This window comes from Falco peregrinus, chromosome 2 (genome assembly GCF_023634155.1).
Source record: "Falco peregrinus isolate bFalPer1 chromosome 2, bFalPer1.pri, whole genome shotgun sequence".
Lineage (NCBI taxonomy): Eukaryota > Metazoa > Chordata > Aves > Falconiformes > Falconidae > Falco > Falco peregrinus.
The window spans coordinates 5,032,937-5,046,424 of record NC_073722.1 but is presented as its reverse complement, the minus strand read 5'-3'; the positions used below and the strand labels follow the sequence as shown (position 1 = coordinate 5,046,424).

The window sequence follows — 13,488 nt, the reverse complement described above, 5'->3', positions numbered from 1 at the left end:
TGAATTATCCCGTACTAATGTCTGCCTGGCAAGGAACAGCCATTCAAACAAAACCAAAACCCGAAAAGAGAAGCAAACAAGCAGCAGCTTCCACCACCACAGCTGGTAACACAGTTGCCGTGAGTGGCTCAGAGTGGTTCTGTGTATCCAAGACCCACTAGCCACCAGCGCTGGGATGCCTCCTCCCGAACACTGTGCCATACTTCAGCTGCTGAAGAGCACCGCACAACTGTTTGGACAAGAAAAACCAGTTTCCTCAAGCCTGATTCACGCTCAGCGTTGCCTCCACAATAGGTGGCAAAACCAAATAAATACATGAGTATCTAGCTTACTACTGTCAGCTTTGTCTACAGGAACACTAAGACCACAGACTGCTGTCAAAACTCCAGCAGCTAAACTCCTTCCTAAGTATCGTCGGTACTGGGAGTGCTTCAGTTTGGACGAGGCTTAATTTAGTCAGTACATTATCACCGGGGTAAACGTGCCCTCCCAGGGCTCAGTTCCCTTAAACCCACCGGACGCGTCTCTTCGTACAGCCCTATGACCAAACAGTGGAGTATACAGCCCAGTGCTGGGTGGTTTGTCCTTTCTGGGGGCCCAGTGTGGGGTCGGGGCAACGTGGAAGCGCTGCTTTGTGCCATACACCTGTAAGAAGGAAGTCCTGTGCTCCAGTAGTCTTTATCTGTGAAAGCCAGCCTAACGGCACCAGCTGGTTGGAGTAGTCTCACTAACACAAAGAAATTCTGGGTTGTTAAGGGTTCCCACAGCATCCTCTTTGCTCATTCGCAAAGGGGGTAAAAAAGGGGGAAAATACAGGCCAAATTAATAAGAATAGCAAGTCTTTGACACCAGGAAACACTGCACTGTTAATGTTTTAGTCAAAAAGTAGAGAAAGACTAAAATTATGTCCAGGTAAACCAAATATATTCAAATAGGCTAAGTCTGCTGAAATCCCACCTACGCTGTTTAAGGAACACGCCGAAGGATCCTTGTATACTCCCCTATACATTCCCGAAGGAGACCCACAGGACTATGTGGTGCTTTGTCCTTAAGGCCAGAGGAAAAAGAGACCTGGGGAATTAGCGGCCAGCCAGTGTAATATCTGGGAAGAGACCTAAACAAATCCATTAAAAGCCTCAGATATTCACAGATTTTTCTAGAAAAAAAGGTGTATCAATTTATCTTGTTGGGACATGTAGCATTTACAGATTTCTGTTAGAATTTTCTCATTGGTATGGCATGGCAGCTGCGTTAGCCTGTGCCAGTCCATATGAAATCAAGTTTGTTGCAGAGTTGTGTTACGTTCCAGATAAATAGGTAACGTAAACAGAGCATCAAAAAAACCCCCAAAACCAGTAGATTCCGCTGCCTACCCTGCAGCAAGCCGTGTGTTTGCCATTGAGGCAAAGTACTCAAAACCAGAAAGCCCACAAGACACAAACAAGCCGGGGAGCCCAATTCATGACCAGTTTAGGGTAATGATCTATATCCCAAACTAAGTGAAGGGTCACCCTAGCGGGTTTAACATTCTGTCACCCACACCAAAGCAAAGCATGCTGTCATCCTGCAATGCCTGGTATTTACTAGTTGCCTTTTAAATGCTGATGTACAGAAGCGGGACAGGAACACCAGGTGCTTCCTGTGCATTTGAAAAAGCAGAGCACGAGCCAATGGGAAGCTCGAAAGATGAAGTCAGTAGCTCTAGAAGGACCTTAGGTCAACGGCAAGTATATTCCCTTACAGCATTTATAGTTACATGGTGAAACCCTGCCTTCGCTGCAGTTAACAGCAAACTCCATTGAAGTCAACAGATCCCACCGTGCTGGTAATGCAGTTTCTATGTTAGCGTGAAAAGAAAACTCCACAAGAAGTACTGAAGCAACTGAATGTCCAGGTTGGGTTGGGTTTATTATATTGAAAAGTATGAGTGCAGGCAGAGACTAGAAACTGCTTTTTTAACTCCTCCCGCTACACAGCACAGTGGATAGAAACTAGAGAAGGGAACTGTCAAGTCAAAGTCAAGTCATATGTGGCTCCAATGTTGCACAAGCGTATTGATAGGGCAATAATTCCATTTTTCAACATGTTTAGACAGCAGAACCCTTGTTACACCTAGCAAGTATCAATTCCAACCAAAACCTGAAACCACCCTTCTACAGAGCAGGGAACTTGCCAGGCCAACATGTAGAAATGGTGCCTCATCCATAAACAGTAAAGCAGGAAAGATGAGTTTAATAAGGCTTTCTTCTGCAACTCTACAAGTAATCAAGCAACATCATGCTGTTTATTTGACTGGATGCAAAAAGTGCCAGTTTACTTTTATCCTGCCTGATGGCCAGACAGTTAAGTCCCTAAGTCCTAGCCAAAAATTGCCAATCTTACTCGTATGAATATAAACACGTTCCTTTGAAAATTAAAAATACTTTGACATGTATCTATGCAGAATATGACAGAAATCCACTGAAAGGGAAACAGAAGAATGAGTTAGTTCCTGCTTGCACAACCCTGAGTCAGATACTATTTAGGCCAAATAAAGTGATACCGGTGACGTACAAGCTCTTGTTCATGCATTTATGTCACCTCTGGAACAAAAAGAATAACATAAGTTTCTAGGATAATAGGCAGTGATGAAACCAGGGAAGAGCCTGAACAATCCTGCAGGTACAGTTTTTGGTGTAATCCTGCTGGTTGGTTACTTTGCACCCAAAACTCAAAAGTTTCATTCACGTTGTGAATGAAACAACGTGAATCCCATATATAAAGCATTACATAATTATGCCTTCTAGTATTTAACCTCTATTTCCTCAAGAGTCATAGAGAAGGAGCAAAAGTTCTGCGTTAACACTCTTGAACGTTACCAGAAAGTAGAAAGCATTCTTGCTTAAAACGTATCGCATGTCTACAATAACTATCGCACAGCAATTTTTTGAGCAGCCTTTGTATGGTGCCGTCACATCTAATTACGGATCGGGCGCACAGAGGGTTCCGCTTCAGCGGAATAGCATTACATCACAAGTGACACGGGGAGGGGGAGGGGGGAAGTGTTGACTGACAACCAGAAATGCGTTGCTAGGTTTATCCTCAGTGCAGATACTCACATCTCAACAATTTACATTTCTTCCTGCCAACACAAATAACAAACTTGGAAGCCATTATTTCATCACCCGCATACACGCATAGCGAAGTAATCCTCCGACATTTTCCATCCATCAGAGAAGTCAGTAAACCACTTTAAAAAAAGCCCCAAGAATAACGTAATTATTTCTACCAGTGAATAATTACCAGAGTTACACACTGACTCTTGACACTTCTCTCTGAAAACGTGGGGATACACTTCTCTGTCGCCAGCCACTGTTCCCCTTTGCAAGGGAGGGTCCTGTGTTCACGCGAGCCCACTTCAGGTGCCTAGCTCTAGCGCCAACTGATCCGAACTGAACAGTAGTTTGCTGTTTAAATATCTTAAAGGATCCAGTCCTTTAAGACTTATTTTAATGCAAGACAGCCAAAAAAAGCGGAGGCATTTGATTTCAAGATTTTCTACGAGTGCCACTTGAAAATCCAAGGAAATGGACTGTCGGATTAAAATAATAATCAAACCTTCAGTCTTTGGCATTGAGATTTTTTCCCTTGACACAGAGTTAAGAAACCAGCACTGTAGACGGGGAACACCAAAGAGCCCGAACATGTTGTTCTAAATGGGTCATCACACTGCTTCTGTCGCTGTGATTTGCTAGATAAACCCCGAGCACGCCATGACCCAACTCATGCTGCCCTGGGTTAATGCTCCAAACTGTAATGTGAAACATGTACAAATACTGGCTGGCTTAAGACCTGCTACAGGCTTTTCTTACACTGCCACGGATTCATCTGTTATAGATAGGGATTTTTCATATGTGACTGGAAATATCTGAACAGGTGAGCATCAACCCCTCCCTCCTTAAACCATCTAAGAGGATAAATGAATACACCCAGTCCGTCTGAGGTAGTAGAGGGCAATACTTATATGCCACAGAAGAGTTCTGGGAACTATTTATAGATTCACTTCATCTGCTCCTGCAGCCAGCTCCGACGTTCAAGGCACAAAGCAACACTACACACAACTTGAAGCACGAAGTATGAAAGCCAGATGCTATCAAAACCACAGGGAAACATCTTGCATACACAAAAAAAAAAACCCACCCTGCAAGCCACCAATCCATACCCATGTTCTGAAGCAAGCAGACAGCTGTAGAGGGGTGCAAAATTTTTGTACCTAACATTTAAGTCAAAAGGAGTTCTACAGAAGAGTCGTCAGAGAAATAAACAGGCCTAAACCTATATCAGCATCGGATAATAATTTCTGATGATCACAGTTTTAATTATAAAACCGCTGGGGTTCAAGCTGTTACAGAAAACAGACTTTTCAGCAGCACACATCACTGATAAATGGTAGCATGCTGAAACTACTGCTTACTGTGCAAACCCTCTTCATTTTTTGCAACACAGTCTTCCTTTGTTTATCTATTTCGTCGAGTGGTCATAAACTGTAGACTTCAAGACAGGAATAAGCCCTCTGCAGCTTACTTGTACAGCACTCACGCTAAGAGGTCCTTGGTACTTTAAGGTCTTAACCATTGCTTCAACACGAGGGGGGGGAAAATCACTAAATTAAAATAAATCGTGTCACTTACAGATGTATATTCACAGACACATCCTGTACCTCAGATACAGAAACGACAGATGTTTCAGAAATACAGGTTACATTAGTCTTCCACACACACACACACTACAGCCAAAAAAATAACCAAACAAAACAAAAAAAAACGACCAACCACACCAACCCACCAAAAAACCCAACAAAACCAGAGAGGCAGGGTGATTACTGGTGCAGCAGGAGCAGTCGGTTCGGAACATCAGAGGCAGACAAGACCAGGGAGAGCTGTTTCAGGCTCTGGAAAGAGAATACTTGGCCTGTTCCGTGGAGCCAACCTTGCCAACCTTCTCCCTTCACCACACGCCGCCTGCACTTCCCAACTGATACATCCCCAGGAAAGCCTTAGCAAAGCAACTGTTGGAGTCAGACCAGGCTAGGAAGAGAAAGGAGCAAGATCAGCAGGGGAAGATACAAACCGCTATGGCAAGCTCAGCAGAAGTCAAGCCATTTCTGAAATTCTCCAGGCTCTACTGGCCTCTTACTGCCCACCCCGAAGGGCAACCTACCTTACTTCTCCCTCCCGTTCTACCACTCCTCTTCCTGTCAGTCCCAGAGGGAAGAGGACTATAGAAGGAAAGGCAGCCAGCCGTGGAAGTAGGAAACGTTTTACAACTGAAGAATACTGCCATTCTGTTTTATCACATTTAAGGTCTTGCACTCTGGCCCTTGCCTTAACATTATCCAGAGGTCTACCAAGAGCATTGCCTGCAGCATCTTGGCCATCGTCACTGAAAATCCAGAACTTCTAAAGACAGAAGAGGTCTCCTGCATCAGGCCATAAAAAACGTGCTGGCCAACAGCTCCCACAGCACACAACCAGTGTTGGTAAGAAGGTCCCAGCTTCAAACATCCTGACATTCCCTCGCCTGAAATTCCTGACATTCCCTTGCCTGAAACTTTGGCAAATTACTCTTAAGCTCCGAGAAGCGCAAAACAGAAATTCCTAAATTGCAGTGGAAATGGACAGGCAAGAGAAAAAACTCAGCCTTCAGGGAGACTTTTTTCATGTTTCTGAATAGGTTTTTGTTTTCAGATTTTTTTGGTTTGGTTTGGGGGTTTTGGGGTTGGGTTTTGGGTTTTTTTTTTGGGGGGGTGGGCGTGGGTGGATGTGGTGGTGCAAGGGGGGAGGGGCAAGGATTGTAAGCGAGACAGTTTCCAGGTCTTAATTCCAGGTAAATTTTTGTTTGATCAGGTAAAGGAGAGGTTTACTCACATTTCAAAGCACTATTTGTATATACCATGATTTACCAGTCTTCACACTTCACATTGTGGAGAGAGGATTTTCCTTTCAAAAGCTGTGGAGGAACTTCACTCAAATGCTGGCCTAGATTTCTACAGTACTAGAAAACTTCAAAAGCAAAAGTTTCCAGCTATGGTATAAATTACATTAACTCCCTGCGTGCTGGAGCATGGCAGCAATGGACATATGAATATCGGTTTTAAGATTGTTTGTGTATATACATATCTGACAGTTTTCACATTGACCATTCCAGGTCCAGTAATTATATGTCAATAAAACAGAGAAGTTTGTCCTAATTATGTTTCTGCTGGCTTTGTCCCTGCTGTGCTTACATCCCCTCTCATGGCACAGCCAGCTTTTGCAAATGTTTTCCCAAACCTGTGCACTCGCTCCTGCATTCACCGAACAAACACAAGCAAAAAGTCCAGTCAGGGCAAGGTGTGAAATGCATAATTAATTTACTTTACATTCAGTTTCTTAACAGCAAAACATTTACTAATTCATGGGCATGGACAAGCTGACGGTGTCCTTTTAACAAGCAGAAAGAAGTCGAAATTTTAATGAGGATAATACTTAATGTATAAGCTAAATTTAAGGTTGAGCCCGAGTAACTGCAGTGTGTGTCAGGACCCTAGGGTCCGGATTTGTGGCTAGCTACGTTCTGAAGTTGCTGATCTCTGGCTCAGGGCCCACGTTGTTACTTAAACCAAAATACCATATTTGTCTTTTCAGCTGTTGCCGTTTGTCACAACCCAATAAACATGGCTAACCCTTCCCTAGCAACTGCTGCTAAAATGCTAAACCCAAGCCACAAGGTGAAAGCAAAACAGATACTGAACACAGTACTTTATGGAACATAAGATGACGATTGTATATTAAAAGAAATTCTGATACTTGTTTCTTAGAGAAAACACTCAGAAGTTTTGGCACTTGAACTACAAGTGGCGGCGGCCTTGCATGTGATCTTATCGTTTATTTGTGTATTTATCTCTTGGGAGACCACAAAATAAGATCAAGGTATTGATCTGATCGACACATGCTTTGGAGAAACCCTGGACTGCTCTGTACTTAGAAATATCCATGTATTCTTTCAGGCTTAAGGCAGAACAATATTTTTTTTTTTTTTTTTTTTATCTGCTGCTTCTTCTTCCTTCTAAGCTTCTCAGATAGAGATTTGGGTCAGTAGACTAATACAAAACAATTGTAAATGCCTATTACTAAAAGTATATTTTTCTCATGCACACAAACACGCACAAACGCAGAAAGCAGTGAATGGAAGGGCCTGTCCATTTCAGTGACACAGAATAAGCCACCACGGACCATACCCCAAGTCCTTATGGTCTCCTATTGCCTACATGCCTTCAAAATCCTGCAGCAAGCCCCAGGAAAACACCGGGGACACACTCTCAATGGCGTTCGCACTGTTGGAGTACAGCTGTATATAAGCACTTTGCTCTGCTAAATCTGAAGAGCCCTATCAAAGAGCGCTATTTTACAGCTGAGGATAAAGACATGGACTAAAAACTGCTCAGAATGAAAACTGGAAGAAACTTCAGAAGAAAACCCAAGCAGGATGGGCAGCCTCCTACCTTACTTGTCTTCCATAAACATACTTTGTAGATAGCACTAGCATCCCCAGACTTTTATTATCTGTTATTTACAATGGAAGGCATTCTCAATAAGTCAAAAGTAGGATAGTAATTTAAAAATCATGGACAGGAAAAGAAAAAAAAAATATATCTGCTTTAAAGATCATCTAGAGGAAGGCTAAAGCTTAGACCAGGAATAGACTACGAATCACAATCATGAATATTTTCTTTACCAAGAAAGCACTGTTCTTTTCTCGACACTTTGATTCCCATCTTTTTCCAGATACAAACTTTCACCGACAAAAATGAACTAGAAGAAGGAAGAAAACATACACAAGGAGACAAACACTTCGCTACAGACAGGATCTTGAGGTGACAGTTCTACCACTCCAAGAACAAACTTTCTCTTATCATCCAGTAATGACTAGAAGAAAGCCTCTTCAAGAAGCAGTTTTTCCTAAAGTAGCGCTGCTACTACCTCCTGCCTGACTGGTTTCTCTAGTCACACAAATTATACTATGAGTCTGTTCTTAAAGTCTTGAACTTTTCAAAACTCTCTGAAATTTTTGTCACATCAAGTGCTACTGAATAAACTCAGCTCCTTCTCCAGTGGCAGTGTAGCTGATCTCCACACAAACATTCGTTTTCCTGAAATTTACCTTTTACCTTGATTAGTTAAGGAATAGAAGGTGGCCAGCTCTCCCTAACATAGCAGCGCCATACCATAGCATTCTGTGCCAATTTTAGTTTCTGAATAGTGTGGACATGGCAATTCACATCCCATGATTGAGACTTGGATAGCAACAGCAAAATGCATGTCCAAAAAGAAAGCAAGATGTGCACAGCAGAAGCTGACTGGGTCACATCTGAAACACAGTCATCCAACAGCTTCTAAGGATCTGAAATTACTGATATTTTCTGAATTACATGTTAATATAACCCCTCAGAAGAGATGTTACCTCCATCACTTCTACTGCCTGTTTCCTTAATCCTCATCACCCTACTTCCCCCAGGACTGCCAGATAGCCTCCTCTCTTCTGTGCATTGCCAGTACGTATCACGTAACCCAGCACAAGATGTGTGGTTAGCTACCACTGGCATACTAAAAGCATTCATATATTTATTTTGGCCTGCACAGACACAGGCACGCCTCCCGTTTTCAGCCCACACACCCAGGAAAAGCATGATCATTGATGCTTCACAGCCTCTGCCCTCCCAAAACGTCTGGGATGAAGAAACTACCCAACTACTGCAAAGTGTTTCAGGCAAACAGTAATAAAGCCACCAAAAAGCACTCCTGCCCAGTTCTATCACGGTCCACAGGCAAGGCAGCAACATCTGCTTGTTAGTGGTATCTGGGGCAATAAGCTGTCAAAACTCACATTCATGCCTGTTCATAGCCACTACCAGAGAAAAGCTCATTTGTAAGAATCATCACCAGCCACTGATACTAATCTAGTGGTAACGTTCACATTTTACCCCTATAGTTTGGAAAGAACAGGAGATAAGTCTCTTGATCCCACTTGATCTCTTCACCATCCCCTCAATAAACATGATAAGCTTTTCTTTGGAAAAGACAACAAGGTTAAAGTTTCCATGTAGCAAAAAAAGATTAAATGATAGCTAGATGCATACAGTCACAGATGAAGTCAAGAAATAGGACTAATTATTGTAGAAATACAAAATGAGACTTTGCTTTCATGAGAGGCAACGCTGGGTGTCTGAAAAGTCATGTTATGGTTCTTGCAGATACCTATCATTACACACCTAATGAAGCATTTTAACTGTTTCCTGAATGCTGCTCTCTAATGTCTATCACAAAAGAGATTTCATAAATCTGATCATTCCTATGCATTCTTTGTTCAAGTAACGTTGGGTGGCAAGCACACCAGAGTCATTTAACAGCTACCTGATATTGTTTAAAAACTTATGTGTCAGCATCTTCATTTATGAAGTATACTGGACTTAACTGTTGGCACGGAGCCTTGCTAACTTCATTCCAACTCTGCTCCTGTGGAATGAGCTTATTCAGTTTCCAGTGCCAAAATGGGCTTTAACTTCAAACCAAATAAGGCATCAGCTTGCCAGATCTGGAGGCGGTGTCTGACTGTAGCTCTTAAAGGGAGCAGAACCACTGATGAGTGAATGAGCTGAAAAGAAAAAACAACTCCTTCCTCACAGTCAGCTTTAAGATCCTCCATCAGAACTTCTACGGGCTGTCAGAACAGGAAAACACATCCTCTCAGAAAACATTCAACTCTCATAAAAGTTATTAAGCACATTTGAGACACATACTTTTTGACTAGGAACTATAATTAAAATGTGAGCTGACATTACATCAGGCTCACAAAGAAACCAATAAAAACCAAAAAATTTCTTCCCTAGTCATGATAATATCTAACCCCAGTAAAACAGGCAAAGGTACAGTAGAAATATACTTCAGGTAACCAAATGCACTACTCAGAATCTTGGCAACGCAGATGGAAAGTCAATACATGCATGTGTCAGTTTGCAAACAATTTATAGAGATGAGTTTTCAAAATGAAGGCTAAGAGCACTTCAATGCCTTAATGTGACTTAAGCATCTCATTCCATTCAACATGCTCTTTAGAAATTTTTGAAACACTAGTCATTACTTTATATATGCACCCAACTCCTGCTCTACATCTTTTGAAAATTGAAAGGAAAAAAAGAAAAAAAAAAAAAAAAAAAAGAAAAACACACACACACACAAACCAGTGCATAAGTTTCAAATGAGATGAAAACTCTTTTCAGCATTTTTATCAGAACTAGTTTATCACCATTGAAAGATTAATGAGAAGGAAACAAAACCCCACAAATAAATTAAAAAAAACAAACTCCCAAAACCCAAACTAGGACATTCCTGGCTTCCTGAGCCTGCAGGCATAAAATAAAAGAAGATGTTATCAGTTGCAATTTGCTACTCAGTTTGCAAGGGAGGTGGTGGTGTAGGTCTGCCATTCCCCACCTCACATGTATTTCCAGCCTGGAAATTTCTAGTGCCTGGGACAGGGGTACAGTACCAGAGCCCCACTCCTCCTCTCTTTCCCAGGTGCATGAGATGAATACCAGAACTTCTTGTCATATCATCTAGGAAAAGAGGATTTCTCCTTTGCCAGGAAAAACTACAGGTCCTGATAATCTATCAGACATCCACCAACCGAAAGCTGACATGAAAAGTTCACCAGGATCCAAGTTATTAACCATTCCTGCACCCTGGCTGCACAATTAGGAAAAACTTCAAACTGTACATAAACAGTCATACCTTACTGCTTTGGGAAATTGTTTTAAAATAAATAGTATTTATTATATTTCCCATACACTCATGTGTTTTGAAATAGAAAACAGGCTGTGCAGTAGGGAATACGCTGGCCTTTCACCTCTGGAAAGCCAGTTTAAGTACATGCTGTTCCACATGTGCAAGTAATTTTAAAGCTCCATTTAGTATCCTAGGCTGCTGCTGTCTAAACTTCACAAACAGTGGCCTAGCCCAGTACAGTTTATCATGACAGAGACTAAGCTCCAAAATAGGGCAGGAGGTTTATGACTTAAAATGCACACTCCAAAGAGGAGTTTTTTGTCTCTATTTATTCTAGTTCTACAGCCTGCAGCACAGCACTCCGTGAGTTTACAGAAGCATGAATTGGTTTTAAACGTTTGTTACTTATAACTTATTTTTCCAACTCTCAGTCTGCCAAATTGTCAGGAAAACAATATTTCCTTCCACCAAGTCAAGGACATACTGGGTGAGAAAACAGGAAACCGCCATCCAAATATATTCCGACACGAGTTAGGAAGCATGCCTTTCACTAACACCAGGGGAAAACGATGCCATGCTGTGGGCACAGGAGTTTGATTGTCCAAAGCTAGTGAGGTGGCATGGTATGCAATGAATTTGTGCATCATGCTACTACTCTGATGTCTAACTCATGCCCCCAGCCCCCAAATCTCAAAAACTTCAATGATATGAAGAAAGTTGACACAGCTTCCCCACTGCCCATAATTTAGGTAAAAAAAAAAAAAAAAAAAAAAAAAAAAAAAAAACCACAAAACAAAAAAACACAGTTGCACTCTTTTGGATTGTGTTGTGTAGAAAGATAACATTTGGCACAAAAATCAAATGAAGTACCAGTCTTTCATTTCAAGATTTACTTATTTAGAAGCTGCTCAGTATGTCTATCAAAGCCTGTCCCAGGACAGTATTCTTATATGTAACACGCCTTAAACCAGGCAGGAGAAAAGAAAATAGCCTTTATTTCACTGATGGGAGTATACCTTTATCAAGTGGATTAAAGGCTCTAGCTCCAATCCAGCTGGTCATTTCGGGAGGTAAAACAAAAAACATACACATACTCTGTAAACGGGTGAAGGACTTTCTTAAAAGCCGTCACTGAAAAGAAGCTAGGAAACAGCTTTATATTACAAGCATCAATTCAGTATTGCTTTTCAATGTTGTGTTTTGTATATTTTTAAAATTATGGAAGGCAGGGAGTGGGAGGCAGGAGAAAGGAGTGCATAGATTTAAAGCTCAACCCATGATACATCAATAAACCTGGATGTAGCAACTGCTGTTTGAACAACAGCACCTTGGAGAGCAAGTCACCCTGCCAGTAAACCGGGCAGGGGGTGGGGGGAAGAAAAAAATATCTTTGATCCAGAGCTCAGTCTAATATAAGCATATGACTTTCACTAAAATTAAGAGCAATCACCTGCCTAGAAAAAGGTTAAGCCTGCCCTCCCCCTGCACGTATCTAACAAGATTAGAAGGGACACGTGAGCAGATCTCAGTATAGTGAAGAGACATGAACATACTTTACAGACACTTAAGCAATCCCAAGTTATTTTAACCAACTAGGATTTACTAAAAAAAAGAGTTAGGCTACACATTAAGATATAATTCAACAATTTACAGGAATTTGGAAGAAACTCTCAAGTGAACAAGTTACTATACAAGTATGATTTCTGACACTGGAAACTCAGAGCTTGATCATGGGTTTGACCTGATACAGAAAATCTCATATTTCTGATCCCTTTTCTACTGAAGGACTCGCTGTTTGAGATTGCCAGTATTCAATGAAAAAGAAAACGCAAATTGCACATAAATGAACTCTTTAAATGAATACATGTAATACACTACGCATTCCTAGGTACAAATCAAAAGACATTACAGGATTCACTAGGGAAAGAGGGGTAAAAAAAAAAAAGGGTACCAAACATGAGAGTTCTTTCACTCAAAACATATCAGGGTGGAAGAGAAAAGGTAAGAAACCAAAGTACCACTTACTGATAAATTCTGACCTTGAACACAGAACGTAATCCAGCAAGATGAACTGCATAGATTGCAAATATATTGAAGGCATATATTGAAACAACCTCAAAACATATCAGAGTATATACATTACCCACAAGAAATGACAGGATTTTTCCCCTTGACTTCAAAACAAAATGTTTGACCTACCTAGATTGAGATACTCCTGCCCTAAAACCTACCTTGACTTGTTTCCTTAAATGTGCCTATCTTCCTTCACATCCCTAATATACACTGTGCCCCACGAGCTCATAACGACTGTCACACCGCAAGCTCTTTGTGATACAGATATGGTTTCTGATAGGTTACTTTGAAAGAGTGACTAGTATTTATTTTACTACCATCAGATTGTGAAATATACTGTACCGATAGAGAAGGTCTTTGAAATATTCCAGACAAGAACACAAATACAAAAACACATGATGAACACTACAATCAAACCCCAAGAAAACACACCCTTGAAGGCTAATCTTCATAGCATAAAAAAAAACCACACACACACAAAAAAACAAAAAACCACCCAAAGAAAACCTCAAAACAAACAAAAAAAACACCACAAAAAAGACCATCCCACCTCCAAACAAACAAACAAAAAACAAAAACAACCCAGAAAAGAAAAAAAAAAAAAAAACCACAA

General features: G+C 41.2%; 1 long non-coding RNA gene across 1 annotated transcript in view; it reads right to left on the bottom strand.

Moving 5' to 3' along the window:
- Positions 1 to 13,488, bottom strand: part of LOC129783759 (uncharacterized) — a 73,873-nt gene that overhangs the window by 21,857 nt on the left and 38,528 nt on the right. The gene's annotated exons all lie outside the window — the stretch shown is intronic.